Here is a 17209-nt window from a genome sequence, read left to right on the forward strand (position 1 = left end):
TTGGTTAGACACTTTAGTGAGAACAAGTTCACCGCAGTGCATCATTCGATCGGATGGTAGTCCAATCGGATGGCAGCCCACTGACACTGAACATGTTGAAAATTGTTTAAGTGTTATAGTCTAAACGTCACATGCTCGAGCGGTAATCCGATCGGATGGTAGTCCGATCGGACAACAATTCGTTCAACGTTCAGACCTCTTTGGTTGGTAAACAGTTTGAGTGTGGGACCCAATGTGCAAGTCGATTGGGTAACAACTCGTTCGGGTGCCAGTCCGATCAGACGGTAGTCCGATCGGACGGCATTCCGTCCTGGTCGTTCCGTTTGTCCTACACTTGGTTATTTTGACAGTTTGCCGTTTTATCGAGATGTGTTGATAACGTTTTAGACAACAGGAACCTCGTCAATACTTGGTACTCCTGACCGGACAGGAACCACCCAAATCTGATCAGTTTACTGTTCAAGACGGTGTTCCATGTTTAACCCGAAATCGGTAAACCTCGTGGATAGAATCCAAATCTTGGACCAACACAACCACATGAATGAGTAGGAAGTCGGTACAAGCTCCGACTCTATCGGTTTTGGTGCATTGAGTGTAAAAGAGTTGAAAGAAAGTTGGAAAACCTTCTCTCAATCCTTTTCACCGTCAATATGTTTAGATCTTATGGAAGATCTTTGTTTGTTTCTGTGGAAATCGGTTAGATCCGAGTTGTTCTTGAAGGATTGAAGCTAAAACATGAAGTTCCTAAGAACACCATGATGACGTCATCCTAGAATACCTCAAATCTAGTGATTTCACGGTTAAAAGTTGAGATTCAAAGGATAGAAAGGTGTAGAATCAAGTGTAGATCAAAGATGTACAAGATTTAGGTTGAGATCTTACCGGAATTGAGAGAAATCGGAGGAAGAGCAAGGTTGGAGCGCCGGTCGGATGTCAGAGAGCAAAAGTGGAAAGTTTGATGGTGACATGGGGTATTTATAGGGTTACCCAAAGTGGAAAGGGGCTAGTCGATTAGGTGGCAGCCCGATCGAGTGGCTGGCCGATCGAGCGGCAGCTCGATCGATCGGCTGGTCGCCTGGTCAATCAGTTACTTGGTTCGAGTGTTTGGTGTGACGAGTTTGGCCATTTCGATTGCGATTGCGAGTTTGGCCATTCAAATTACTTTTAATCCCACCTACTATATCTAACATACAATCATCAGTGAAATTGGATGATTCTATTTTGCATTTAGCGTTTGCGATTCGATTCGATTGTGATTGAGTTTCGATTGCGTTTCGATTAATCACCACAACATAATATAAATAAACATGCACAAGTAACACATAAGGCACACACACACGTAGAATCAATTAACCAAAATGCGTAATTCGAGTTGCGAGCGCGATTGCGATAAGCGATAAAGAGATAAAACTTGCGATAAATATCGAACAAACATCGATTATTAATAGATACTCCACATAATACAACTAACGTTAAGCAAAAATTAGACTATCTACGAGTCAAAGAAGTCTAAACAGGAATTGAGCAAGGAGTGACAGATCGCAATTAGCAATCTTGTCTCCCTTTGACTTCAATCTTGACTTTGACTTTCGAAACACGGGGTGTTACAGCCTCCCCTACTTAAGGGAATTTTGTCCCAAAATTAGGCTTCAGCCGTAACAAACAACTGCGGGTACTTCGCCTTCATGTCGCTTTCGAGTTCCCAAGTGAACTCTGCGCCTCGTTTGCCTTCCCATCGGACTTTCACAATAGGAATGCGCGAGCGTCTGAGCTGCTTGGTTTGGCGATCCATGATCTCGACAGGCTTCTCCACGAAGTATAGTGTTTCATTTACTTGAAGATCATCGAGAGGTACAATTAAATCATGCTCAGCCAGGCACTTTCGGAGGTTCGAAACATGGAAAGTCGGGTGGACGTTACTCAGTTCCTCCGGTAGTTCGAGTCTGTAGGCGACTTTTCCGATCCTTTCCAGAATCTTAAAAGGTCCAACATATCGAGGCGCTAGTTTCCCTTTCTTGCTGAATCTGACCACACCCTTCCAAGGTGATACCTTTAGGAGTACGTAGTCGCCAACGTCAAATTCAAGGGGCTTGCGTTGTCTATCGGCGTAACTTTTCTGACGACTCCGAGCTTTCAGCAGATTGTCTCGAATTTGGAGAACTTTGTCAGTCAATCTTGCAATAGCTCAGGACCGGTTAATTGCGAGTGACCGATCTCGTACCATACAATAGGCGATCGACATCGTCTTCCGTACAAAGCCTCAAACGGTGCCATTTGAATGCTGGAATGATAACTGTTATTATACGAGAATCCGACTAACGGCAGGTAAGCGTCCCAATTACCACCGAAATCTATGACACACGAATGGAGCATGTCTTCAAGGGTATGAATCGTTCTCTCAGTCTGACCGTCGGTTTGAGGATGGAATGCGGTACTTAGGTTAAGCGTAGTACCGAGAGCCGCTTGAAACGTTTCACACGGTCGCGAGGTAAACCGAGCATCACGGTCAGAGATGATGTCGTGAGGCGTCCCACAATTACAAATGATCTCGTCGGTGTAGATTCGGGCTAATCGTTCTACCTTGTAGTCTTCTCGTATTGGTAGGAAGTGGGCAGATTTGGTCAAACAGTAAACGACAACCTAGATGCTGTCGTGACCTGTTAGTGTACGCAGAAGTTTGGTTATGAAGTCCATGGCTATACTCTCCCACTTCCATATAGGGATCGGGGGTTGTTCGAGTAAACTAGAGGGCCTTTGGTGTTTGGCCTTAACTTTCGAGCAAGTCAGGCATTTTCCAACGTAGAGAGTGACATCCCTTTTCATGCCCGACCACCAGTACTTGTAACGAAGGTCCTGGTACATCTTATCGGCACCGGGACGAATAGAATACCGGGATTTGTGGGCTTCGTCCATCAGAATCTGTCGCAAATCGTTCCGCTAGGGATCCAAATTCGGTCCAGATAGTGGAATATCCCATTTGACTTATTAACAAGTTGAGCTCCATCGTGGTGAATCCTTTCTTTCTTCAAAGTGCGTTCGGTAAAACACGCATGCGGGGCTTCGCAGATGAGTGTTTCGAGATGATGCTGGGCTGGGATGTTGGGAATACTATACAGATAACTTCGCCGGCTTAGAGCGTCGGCAACGACATTTGCTTTGCCTGGATGATAACGAATCTCAAAGTCGTAATCGTTGAGAAGTTCTGCCCAGCGGCGTTGACGCATATTAAGTTCTTTCTGATCAAAGATATATTGTAGGCTCCTATGATCGGTGAAGATCGTACACTTGGTACCAAAAAGGTAATCTCGCCAAATCTTTAATGCAAAAACAACTGCGCCTAGCTCGAGGTCATGGGTTGTATAGTTCTTCTCGTGGATCTTGAACTGACGAGATGCGTAAGCGATAACCTTGTCCCATTGCATGAGAACACAACCAAGACCAAGGTTTGAGGCATCGCAATAGACAATGAAGTCCTCGTTTCTGTCGGGTAAGGTGAGGACAGGAGCTTTGCAAAGCATATGCTTAAGGGTTTGGAAAGCAGACTCTTGTTCAGTTCCCCAAACAAAAGGCTTGTCTTTATGCGTGAGGGCGGTAAGCGGCACAACGATTTTTGTGAACCCTTCGATAAATCGACGATAGTAGCCCGCTAGTCCAAGAAAAGAACGAACTTCAGACGGGTTCTTTGGCGTAACCCAACTCTTAACTGCTTCAATCTTCACAAGATCGACATGAATACCTTGACTATTGACAATGTGACCGAGGAATTGAACCTCCTCCAGCCAAAATTTGCACTTGAAGAACTTGGCATAGAGTCGATTCCCTTGGAGTAGCTCGAGAACCAAACGTAGATGTTGTGCATGTTCGGCTTTCGACTTGGAATAGATCAGGATATCATAGATGAACACAATGACGAAGCGGTTAAGAAATGGTTTACACACCCGATTCATCAGATCCATGAAAACCGCGGGTGCGTTAGTTAGACCAAAAGGCATAACAACGAACTCATAATGTCGTATCGAGTGCGAAAAGCGGTTTTGGGAATATCCTCCTCTTGAATGCATAGCTGGTGATAGCCTGAGCGTAGATCGATCTTCGAGAAACACGTAGCACCTTGTAGTTGATCGAACAAATCATCTATTCGAGGTAGGGGATAACGATTCTTGATTGTCAACTTATTCAATTCCCGATAGTCGATGCACATCTAAAACGACCCGTCCTTCTTTTTGACAAAAAGGACTGGTGCGCCCCATGGAGAGGTGCTCGGGCGAATGAAGCCTTTATCAAGTAATTCCTGGAGTTGACTTGAGAGTTCGCGCATTTCAGACGGATCGAGTCGATAAGGAGTTCTAGCAATAGGGTTGGCTCCAGGAATGAGGTCGATACAAAAGTCGATATCACGACTTGGCGGAAGGCCAGGCAATTCGTCGGGAAACACATTAGGAAATTCACGAACCACAGGAACATTTTTCACTTCCGTCTTTCCCCTCTTTACATCCTCCGCTACTACAATATTAGCCAAGAAAGCTCTGTATTCCTTGCAGAGATACTTGCTAGCTAGGACACATGACATGAGCTTGAGACCTTTCGAAGGAGTTTCACCATAAACACACAAAATATCACCGTTAGCGAGCGCGAATCGAATCATCTTATCAAAGCACACAACTTCAGCATGGTTTTCACGAAGAAAGTCCATGCCTACTATGATGTCAAAACTTCCGAGCTGCATCGGAATGAGATCGATGGGGAAGATGCGTTTGTTGAGCTCAAGAGTACAATCACGAAGAACAGAATTGACAGCGACGGTTCTTCCGGTGGCGACTTCGGCATCGAACGTCGAGGGGAGATGGGAGCGCTTACGATTAAGGAGCTTCTCGAATTCAAACAACACAAAATAGTTATCGGCTCCAGTATCAAATAAACACGAAGCATAAATACCGTTCACGAGAAACGTGCCATTAACCACATTGTTGTCGGCTTGGGCTTGGTGCGCGTTGATGTTGAAAGTTCTGGTGCGGGCGGCTTGTTGCTGTTGCTGTTGCTGAGGTTGCTGCTGCTGGGGCTCTTGTTTCACAACCCTATTCGGGCACATGTTCGCAAAGTGGTTGGGATCACCACATGCGAAGCAGACTCTGGCGTTGACCGCGGGTGCGTGAGCCGCTTGTTGGCCTTGAGGGGCTGGGAGCAGAGCTTGATGAGCAGTGGCTGGAGCTGGTGCTTGACGGGGACCAGTACGGTAGTTTGCGGTGAAGTGGTGGTACATACTGTAGTGAGCGCAAAAACGGCAAGCTAGACCCACCGGGTGATGATAAGTGCATGTCGGGCAGGCAGGGTAAGGGCCTGTGTATGCACGCTTTACAGGCGGTGCATAGGTGATTGGAGCTGGAGCTGACCGGTGTTGTTGTTGTTGAGCTGGAACCACTTGAAGTGGAGCAGCGGTAGTGACAACACAGTTCTTGTTGCTGGAGCTGTTGTTGTTGTTCTTCCTCTTGCGACGTGAGGATTTCGACGACTGCGATGCGGCGGCGGTGGTGTTGACAGTTGGTGCGGCGGTAGCTTGGTGCTGGTTCTTTGAAGCTTTATCCCAGAAACCAGCTTTTACCCGCTTGTCGTTGATTTCATCGGCAAGCAAGTAAGTTTCTTCTATTGTAGCTGGCTTGGAAGCATGCACAAAATCTGCAACACAATCCGGCAAAGCGCGGATGTACTTCTTGATCGTCATGTCGGTAGTCTTCACTTGGTCGGGACAGATAATGCTGAGTTGCTTGAAGCGAGCAGTCAGGGCAGCGTTGTCGCCATCTTTCTGCTTCAGATGCCAGAATTCATCCGCCAGCTTTTGGCGCTCATGGGGAGGGCAGAACTCTTCAAGCATAACGTTCTTCAACTCATCCCATGACAGACCATAGGCTGCATCATTTCTGCACTTGTTCCTCTCGGCCGTCCACCAGTCTAGAGCGCGTGACTGGAAGACGCTGGTAGCATTCAGAGTGCGAAGATTGTCAGGACATCCACTCTGACGCAAAGTGACTTCGATCGAGTCGAACCATTGAAACTAGGCCGTAGGGCCATCTTCGCCAGTGAACTCTTTCGGTCGGCATGCCTTGAACTGTTTGAAGTTGAAAGCAGCCTTAGGGGTAGCCTTGGGAGCTTCGGTCCTGGACTCTTCAGACGATTTGCTCATGTTTTCGTACAGTTCACTCACAATCTGAGGAACAGTCTTTGCTGTGACAACTGGCACAAAACCAGTAATTTCCGTACAATTTAATTAATACTTAACAACTGCAATTATGTGCTTAAATGTCAACATTGTCTGATTACATGCTATATATGTGAATTCATGCACGTTTTATACTCTGCAAATATTGCTTTATGCATTAATGATAGCGTTGCGTCAGAAATATTAGTAAACCCACCGGTAAGACACATTGTGTCAACAATTCTACAGAAAGCAATCAGACAATAGAATTGGTGCCTAGGAGTAGGTCCAACGTCTAAAATACATTAAAACCCAAGAATGGTTACAAGGGTTAACATATAGACTTTCCGGAAGCTAGAATATGCACCAAAAAGCACCCGAAACACACTTTAAATGCTGAATTTCATATATTTCAGCAAAATTCAGCATTGTAACAACTTTGTAACATGTAAAAATATGACTAATTGGTCCTGAATGCTTTCCTAAGTGTCGGGAATTGAAAGCATCACAAAAGGGTACATAAAGGACACTAAACGGTGCAATTTAGCACTTTAACAAACCGGTGTCTAACCGAACAACCGGACACTACCCAAAACACCAAAATTTTACTAGAAGCATTGTTTATTTATTTCTGAGCTAGTTATGAACACTGAATACCCTAACACACTATATAACACATCATGCACATAAACACTAACTAAATCTCTTGAAATCTAATTAGATTACTTAACTATCATTCAAACTTACACTTAACCCCCCCCCCCTCATATTTATGGTCATGGGGTGGCCCCACCTTTGATCTTGTGTAATCTTCTCAAGATTTCCCTTAATCTTCTCTTGATTCACCTAGATTGAGTAGAGATCTTGTAGTGTACTTACAAGACATAATGCCCATTGGATATAAGCATAGAATGGTTATAAGTAGACCTAATCTCATTCATTCTCTCACACCCTCAACACCCTCAACACCTTCATCTACTCCCTCCTTCTCCTCCCCATTCGGCCGAGATCAACCCACAACACCACCACCACTTTCTTCCATTAATCCTCCATTCCAAGTTCACTTAAAGGTGCAAGAAGGTGTCTAACGAAGTGTGGAGCTTGTGGATCTTGAAGGACCTCCTCCATTTGCTATTATCCTCCATTTTTGTCATCCTTATCTTTAAGTGTTCTTCCCTAGCCTTTGTGCTAGTTGTAAGACTCTCATAATCCTTATTTACTTCATATTTTGATAAATGAAAAATGATGAACATAGTTAAACATGAAGAACACTAAAGAACATGATCATGATACTTTAGCATAAGCTTAATAACATAAGAATACATGTTGAATAATGATGATTTGCTTCTTGATGATTGATGATTTGTGTTAGTGATATTAGACATCATAAGAAACCTACTAGATTGTGATTAAACACATGATCTAGTAAGTTAAGGTGGTGATCTTGTGAAAGACCAAGATCATCATACTTTATGTCTTCATGAACTTGAATGATGAAATGGGTTTTCATGTGTAAAGATGATTTAAACAAAATACAAATCTTGTAAATAGATGATTACCAAAATGATTTTCTCAAGAAACCAAGTTTATTTATAAGATTTACAAAGTCATGGTTTCTAAATAAACTAATCATATTTTTAGTGTTTAAACAAGACTAGAAACATGTGTGTAACAAGAAAAATACAAAACAAATATTTTTAGACAAAAAACATCTTACAAGTTGTAAATGACCAAATCTTTTAATAATGTGATTTACAAACAAATAAATATGTTTTAAAGGGTAACTAAACCTACTAAATAACATGGTAAGTTACTACAAATTTTTACAAAAAACTTCAAGTTCATGATGTAGTGTAACTTACTTGATTTTGACACTCGGTAAGTGTTGAATGAGTTGATGATTGTTCGGGATGATTTTAAAAGAAAATAAACACATGTTTTGAAAACATGGGAAACCTCCATTTTTAGGGGAAACCATGTCAAAATTTTTATAAAATTTTGACACTTAGAAAAATATAAGTTTTGGGGAAACTTATTCCCTAAAAATTCACCTAAAAATATTTACCAAGGTTTCACTAATTTTTATGTAAACTTCAAGTTAAGAAATGATGATTTCTTCAAGATAAAAATTGATATTAAGTATGTATATTTTTGAGGAAAATATATATATTTATTGATCACCAAATTTAGTGCTAAGTGTATGAAGTATGTATTATATGTAATAGTGTATTAGGACTTGAAAATACACTAAATACTCCTAAGGAGTAAAAATACAAAATACACATACACCATGCATAGACAAATACAAGAACATATATTTATGAAAATATATTTCTAAATAGATTAAATAACTTGGACAAGTTATGAACTCAAAATGAAGTTTTGGACAAAAATACATAACTTGGGTGAAAGATACAAGATACTTATATTCATTTTTGAGAAAATAATATAAATAAGATACATAGTTAAAAATATAAATTATTTTTAACGACAAAGAACACATACATAAAAAATGGTGACTTGTACTTGTACGATACAAGTCTAGTGACTAACGTTAATAAAACACGTATAGGTCACGACGCTATATAAGCAAACCCGATGAAGTTTACGGCGCAAGAAACGCAAAGTTGTGAGTTCATGTCCCCACTTTTCAACTTTTACTTGTTTACTAAACTTGGGGAAAGTACATGTGTTATGGTATGTTGGATACAAAAACTATGGAATGATACTTTAGATCATGTCACGAATAGGGTACCATAAGCACCATTAGTCAAGGTATACATTCAGACTGCGGAACAAGGGTTAGATCTAATGGGTTTCAGGCAACCCCACTCTTGGCCTACTTCTACCAATGAGTGCTTTTGTGTCTCAGTCGATCTCGACAAAAATGCCTAGGTTTGGTGGCTTCCTATGTCGTGTCACATGTTAATGGCCTTGCAAACCATTAACGATCTCGATTTCCTTACATTTAAAGATGTACATATTTCAATACAAATTACATACCATGTTTTCATTCAAGTATATAAACATTCAATACAAAAACTGCATGAATTCACACCAACATTATGTTGACGATTTTCCAAAAACTCACATGTATTTCAGGTAACTAAAGTGGATGTGCGCGCGATTTTACTCTTGCTCCTGGATGTTGTTTATGTTGTTAGCTATGTGTGTCAAGACTCCTATGCTGTTTTGCTGGGTTCGGTTGTTATGTCCCACTCTGTGTGGTGATATAAGGACCAAAACCTTTATGGTCGTCTTTTAAATAAAGTTGTAAACTTTTCAGACAATGTTTTATTCTGTGATGTAAACTCCAAACTTAACCTATGTTTTTAATTACGTAATGTTATTGGCATTTGGAGTTATTTTTATGAGCATGTAGTATGTTTACCATTCGTATGCAATGAGAACCTTTCAAGATCACGCCCCGTGCTTCCACCTTAGAAAGGGGTGTGACAGATTGGTATCAGAGCTGCGATTGTAGGGAACCAGGATTCCTTCTCGAATCTAGACTGCAATCTTTATGATCCTCTCACGAAAACAATTTTTCAAAAAGTTTTCATTGCATAAAACTTTCCGCGACATCCACTGCCTGAAAAAGATTTTCAAAGAGTCAAGAAAGGACACTACGAGACTTAGGGTGCACTGGAGTAGTACTGGAGTAGTACTTGTCTTTGACTAAGAATTACTTGCAACTATGTGTAATAATTAATATATACATATATTAGGAATAGAATATCAGGTACTTGTGACTTCGTCTGAAAGCAGTGGCCTATCTGAAGGAAGTGACCCGATGATGAAACGAACTGTGCGAACTGTGCAAGGAATTACGTAATTATGGATGCATACATAATTATGGAATTCAGTGCACAGAAATCACTGCAAGTCTTGTCATGTGTCAAACGAGATTCCTTCAATACAAGAGAAGGTCAAACGTGAACACCCTTCCCCCAGCCTATTAAACACTCTATAGGAGTAATGATATAGGATATAAAGACAAGAACCGCCAATGTGAAGAAAGATATTTTGTCCTTTACATATATTAAACTTGTACTATGGGGTGATGTAACCCTTATACATTTTGTTTACTTTGCAAACAGTTATGTAACAAGTCGTCCTGATTTGTGTAAAGACTCGGTGAATATCTTATGACACAACAGTATTTATCTATTTATGCATGCTTGTTGCTGTATGAATTGATTTATATGTTTGGCGGATTGTTTGATGTCACTTATGTGGGTATATGCTTGTGTATATATACTACTACTGTCTCGTATGACGATATCAAACAAATGTCTAACCCTGTTGTGTTGTGTTCTGTCAGAACATGGCACCAAGGAGAGCTGTGAACGCTCGTGATCAACCTCCTCCTCCCCCACTGTCTAGGATTGCCGAAGAACTAAACTCCCTACTAGAAGAAAGGATCTCCGCAGCTATCACCAAGTACAAGGTGAACCGTATTGAACACAGTGGAGGACCAAGCAATGCTAGACGTAATGGGAATGGAGATTCATCTGGAGGAAACATGGCTCAAGGCTGCACCTTCAAGAAGTTTCTCGACTGCAAGCCACTGAACTACGATGGCACTGGAGGTGCAGTGGCTTTTGTACGCTGGACGGAGAAGACTGATTCCACTATCCGTATGAGCAAGTGTACCGCAGATCAGCAAGTCACTTTTGTTACTGGGTTGTTTGTTGATGAAGCTTTGACTTCGTTGAATTTGCAAGTCCAGACTCTGGGTGATGATGCTGCGTACGGCATGACGTGGGATGAACTAAAGGAACGAATGAGAGAGAAGTATTGCTCTCGTGCTGAACTCCAAAGGTTAGAGACTGAGTTCTGGCACTTGACCATGGAAGGTGCTGACATTACTGGTTATACCCGAAGGTTCCACGATTTGTCAAGAGTGATCCCCTATATGGTGACTCCCGAATTTAAGCGCGTTGAGCGCTACATCTGGGGATTGGCTCCAGAATTTCGCAGCTTGGTAACTTCGGCTAAACCTGAAACGATCACTCAGGCTGTAACTCTGGCTGTCAGCCTTACTGAAGATGCTGTTCGTATGAAGAAGTTATCACTGAACCCACTGAGAAAACCGAGACACATGCTGAATCGTCCGGTGACAAGAAAAGAAAACATTCAAATCTGAACCAAGCAACCCGTAACAACAACAAGGGTTCGGACAACAAGAAGCGTGATACCAACCCACCTAAGGAGGCGAAGACCTTCGCAGTTGCAAATGATACTGGAGCTAAGAAATATCAGGGCACTCTGCCCAAATGTAACCGCTGTAACTTCCACATGTAGGAAGCTGTCGCGTTGGGAGGTGCGAGAACTGCGGGAAATCAGGCCACCATACCGAGGATTGTTGGGGAAAAGGTATTGGAGGCCACAATGGTAATGGTAATAGGAACGGGAATGGAAACCGAAACGGTGCTGGTAATGGAAACAGAAATGGTAACGGAAATGGGCAAAACCAAGGATGCTTTGGTTGTGGCAGCAAGGAGCATTTCAAGAAAGATTGCCCGAGAGAAAACAACGCTCAAGCTCGAGCATTTGTGATTGGAGCAAGGAACTTACGCGAGGACCCTAACGTGGTCACCGGTACGTTTCTCGTTAACAATCACTTTGCATCCATACTATTTGATATTGGTGCCGATTATAGCTTCATGTCTGTGGAATTTAAACGTATGCTTGGAATAGAATCTAGTAGATTAGATATTCCTTATTCCATAGAACTAGCCAAACTTGTTGAATCGGGCGAAGTTGTTAGAGGTTGCACATTAGAACTTGGTGAGCGAAGATTTAGCATCGACCTCTTACCTATCCAATTGGGTAGCTTCGATGTAGTGGTTGGAATGGACTGGTTGTCCAAGAACAAGGCTGAAGTTGTTTGTCACGAGAAAATCATTCGCATCCCTTTGGAGAATGACGAAACTCTCATCGTGCATGACGAAACGAGACGCGCCTCTGCGAATCATCAGTTGTATGAAGGCACAGAAGTGCTTAAGGAAAGGATGTGTTGCTTCCCTGGCGCACGTTGTAGATAAGAAGGCTGAGGAGCCAAAACTCGAAGATATTCCTGCGGTGAAGGAATTCCCTGATGTTTTTCCCGAAGATCTGCCAGGACTACCTTCGCAACGACAAGTCGAATTCCATATAGACCTGGTTCCAGGAGCCGCTCCTGTAGCCAAGGCACCTTATCGGCTTGCACCATCCGAAATGCAAGAATTATCTACACAACTCCAGGAGTTGTTGGATAAGGGATTCATAAGGCCAAGCTTCTCACCTTGGGGAGCTCCAGTGTTGTTCGTGAAGAAGAAGGATGGAACACTGCGGATGTGTATCGATTATAGAGAACTAAACAAGCTCACAATCAAGAATCGATACCCACTACCGAGGATTGATGACTTATTTGATCAGTTGCAAGGATCGAGCTACTATTCCAAGATCGACCTTCGACCGGGATACCATCAGTTAAGAATTCAAGAGGAAAGCGTACCAAAGACTGCATTCCGAACGCGTTATGGGCATTACGAGTTTCTTGTGAAGCCATTCGGACTGACGAACGCGCCAGCGGTATTTATGGATCTGATGAACCGCATATGCAAACCATATCTCGATAAATCCGTGATTGTATTTATCGATGATATCCTGATTTACTCACGAACGAGAGAAGAGCACGAGTAACATCTCAGAACCATTTTGGAACTACTGAAGAAAGAGAAACTTTATGCAAAGTTTTCAAAGTGCGAATTCTGGATTCGCGAAGTACAGTTCCTTGGACACGTTGTGAATGAGAAAGGCATTCATGTAGACCCATCCAAGATAGAAGCAATAAAGAATTGGGAAGCCCCCAAAACCCCAACTGAAGTTCGACAATTTTTGGACTTAGCGGGCTATTACAGACGATTTATCGAGAATTTCTCCAAAATAGCTCAACCGCTGACAACCCTCACGCAGAAAGACAAGAAGTACGTTTGGGGTGACAAGCAGGAAGAAGCCTTCTAACTACTCAAAAATAAGCTATGTGATGCACCGATACTATCCTTACCCGAAGGCACTGAAGACTTCGTGGTATACTGCGACGCTTCGCGTCAAGGGTTGAGTTGCGTGCTTATGCAACGCCAAAAAGTCATCGCTTACGCTTCAAGACAGTTGAGGGTGCATGAAAGAAATTACACCACGCATGACTTGGAGCTAGGCGCGGTGGTATTCGCCTTGAAGGTCTGGCAACACTATTTATATGGTACTCGATGTACAATCTTCACAGATCACAAAAGCCTACAACACATATTTGATCAGAAGAAATTAAACATGCGTCAGCGACGATGGGTCGAGCTACTAAACGATTATGACTGTGAGATTAAGTACCATCCTGGAAAGGCCAACTTTGTAGCAGATGCGTTAAGCTGAAAAGAAAGGGTTAAGACCCTAAGGGTTCGAGCATTGGAAATGACTATTCGAATGAACCTCACTACACGCATTCATGACGCACAACAAGAAGCCCTTAAGGGAGAGAATCGAAGAGCTGAATACCTCTGAGGTATGCTGAAGAATTTGGTGCCAAACAAAGAGGGAACCTTGTACTTTAAAGGGCGTATTTGGGTTCCGCTCTACGGTGGTATTCGAGAAGTCATCCTTAATGAAGCTCACAAGTCGAGATACTCGATCCCTCCAGGATCGGACAAAATGTATCAAGACTTGAAAGACTACTATTGGTGGCCGAGGCATAAAAGCGATGTTGCTATCTACGTTGGAAAGTGCCTAACCTGTGCTAAGGTTAAGGTTGAATATCAAAAACCGTCCGGGCTACTGCAACAACCAGAGATACCCATGTGGAAGTGGGAGCAAATCTCGATGGACTTCATAACGAAATTACCCAGGACCCCTAGAGGGCATGATATGATATGGGTGATAGTTGATCGGTTAACAAAATCTGCGCATTTCCTACCGATCCGAGAGAAGGATAGCACTGGATAGCTTGCTGAGTTGTACTTAAAAGAAATCGTTGCACGTCATGGAGTGCCTATCTCAATTATTTCATACAAAGATAGACGTTTTGTCTCAAGGATCTGGCAATCCTTTCAGGAGGCCTTTGGATCTCAACTAGATCTAAGCACGGCCTTCCATCCGCAAACAGACGGCCAGAGTGAACGAACCATACAAACGCTAGAAGATATGCTTCGCGAATGTGTTATGGACCTAGGCAGCAGGTGGGATACTCACCTACCTTTAGTTGAGTTTTCCTACAATAACAGTTATCATACAAGCATAAAAGCCGCACCGTTCGAAGCTCTATATGGCCGCAAATGCCGCTCGCCTTTATGATGGGCAGACGCTGGAGACAAACGTATGGTTAGTCCCGAACTTGTTCAAGAGACAACCGACAAAATCATGCAGATCCAAGAGCGCATTAAGGCGGCCCGAGATTGACAAAAGAGCTACGCTGATCGAAGACGAAAACCCTTAGAATTCAAGGTGGGAGACAAAGTGTTGTTGAAGGTCTCACCTTGGAAGGGCGTAGTAAGATTCGAAAAACGTGGGAAGCTGAATCCCCGATACATCGGACCATTCAAGATCTTGGAAAGAATTGGTACCGTGGCTTACAAGTTGGAATTACCGGAAGAACTTAATGGAGCACATGATACGTTTCCTGTATCCAACCTCAAGAAGAGTCCAACCCAAGAAACAGTGATCATCCTGCGGATGAAGTGCATATTGACGACACCCTCCGATTTACAGAACAACCCGTTGAGGTTACAGACTGGAAAGTCAACAAGACCCGAAGGAGTAGTGTCAAACTTGTCAAAGTACGTTGGAATTCTAAGCACGGACCCGAGTACACGTGGAAACGTGAAGACCAGTTTAAAGACAAGTACCCTCACCTATTCAAGAAAACTCCTGCGAGAGTTAGCTCAGCCTGAATTTCGGGACGAAATTCTTTTAACGGGGGGAGACTCTGACAACTGGCACAAAACCGGTAATTTTCGTACAATTTAATTAATACTTAATAACTGCAATTATGTGCTTAAATGACAACATTGTCTGATTACATGCTATATATGTGAATTCATGCACGTCTTATACTACAAATATTGCTTTATGCATTAATGATAGCGTTGCGTCAGAAATACTAGTAAACTCACCGGTAAGACACATTGTGTCAACAATTCTGTAGAAAGCAGTCAGACAATAGAATTGGGGCCTAGGAGTAGGTCCAACGTCTAAAATATATTAAAACCCAAGAATGGATACAAGGGTTAACATATAGACTTTTCGGAAGCTAGAATATGCACCAAAAAGCACCCGAAACACACTTTAAATGCTGAATTTCATATATTTCAGCAAAATTCAGCATTGTAACAAGTTTGTAACATGTAAAAATATGACTAATTGGTCCTGAATGCTTTTCTAAGTGTCGGGAATTGAAAGCGTCACAAAAGGGTACATAAAGGACACTAAACGGTGCAATTTAGCACTTTAATGAACCAGTATCTAACCGAACAACCGGACACTGCCCGAAACACCAAAATTTTACTAGAAGCATTGTTTATTTATTTATGAGCTAGTTATGATCCCCGAACACCCTAACACACTATATAACACATCATGCACATAAACACTAACTAAATCTCTTGAAATCTAATTAGATTACTTAACTATCATTCAAACTTACACTTAACCCCCCCCCCTCATATTTACGATCATGGGGTGGCCCCACCTTTGATCTTGTGTAATCTTCTCAAGATTTCCCTTAATCTTCTCTTAATTCACCTAGATTGAGTAGAGATCTTGTAGTGTACTTACAAGACATAATGCCCATTGGATATAAGCATAGAATGGTTATAAGTAGACCTAATCTCATTCATTCTCTCACACCCCCAACACCTTCATCTACTCCCTCCTTCTCCTCCCCATTCGGCCGAGATCAACCCACAACACCACCACCACTTTCTTCCATTAATCCTCCATTCCAAGTTCACTTAAAGGTGCAAGAAGGTGTCTAACGAAGTGTGGAGCTTGTGGATCTTGAAGGACCTCCTCCATTTGCTATTATCCTCCATTTTTGTCATCCTCATCTTCAAGTGTTCTTCCCTAGCCTTTGTGCTAGTTGTAAGACTCTCATAATCCTTATTTACTTCATATTTTGATAAATGAAAAATGATGAACATAGTTAAACATGAAGAACACTAAAGAACATGATCATGATACTTTAACATAAGCTTAATAACATAAGAATACATGTTGAATAATGATGATTTGCTTCTTGATGATTGATGATTTGTGTTAGTGATATTAGACATCATAAGAAACCTACTAGATTGTGATTAAACACATGATCTAGTAAGTTAAGGTGGTGATCTTGTGAAAGACCAAGATCATCATACTTTATGTCTTCATGAACTTGAATGATGAAATGGGTTTTCATGTGTAATGATGATTTAAACAAAATACAAATCTTCTAAATAGATGATTACCAAAATGATTTTTTCAAGAAACCAAGTTTATTTATAAGATTTAGAAAGTCATGGTTTCTAAATAAACTAATCATATTTTTAGTGTTTAAACAAGACTAGAAACATGGGTGTAACAAGAAAAATACAAAAGAAATATTTTTAGAAAAAAATCATCTTACAAGTTGTAAATGACCAAATCTTTTAATAATGTGATTTACAAACAAAAAAAATATGTTTTAAAGGGTAACTAAACCTACTAAATAACATGGTAAGTTACTACAAGTTTTTACAAAAACTTCAAGTTCATGATGTAGTGTAACTTACTTGATTTTGACACTCGGTAAGTGTTGAATGAGTTGATGATTGTTTGGGATGATTTTAAAAGAAAATAAACACATGTTTTGAAAACATGGGAAACCTCCATTTTTAGGGGAAACCATGTCAAAATTTTTATAAAATTTTGACACTTATAAAAATATAAGTTTTGGGGAAACTTATTCCCTAAAAATTCACCTAAAAATATTTACCAAGGTTTCACTAATTTTTATGTAAACTT

Source organism: Helianthus annuus, chromosome 16 (genome assembly GCF_002127325.2).
Source record: "Helianthus annuus cultivar XRQ/B chromosome 16, HanXRQr2.0-SUNRISE, whole genome shotgun sequence".
Classification (NCBI taxonomy): domain Eukaryota; kingdom Viridiplantae; phylum Streptophyta; class Magnoliopsida; order Asterales; family Asteraceae; genus Helianthus; species Helianthus annuus.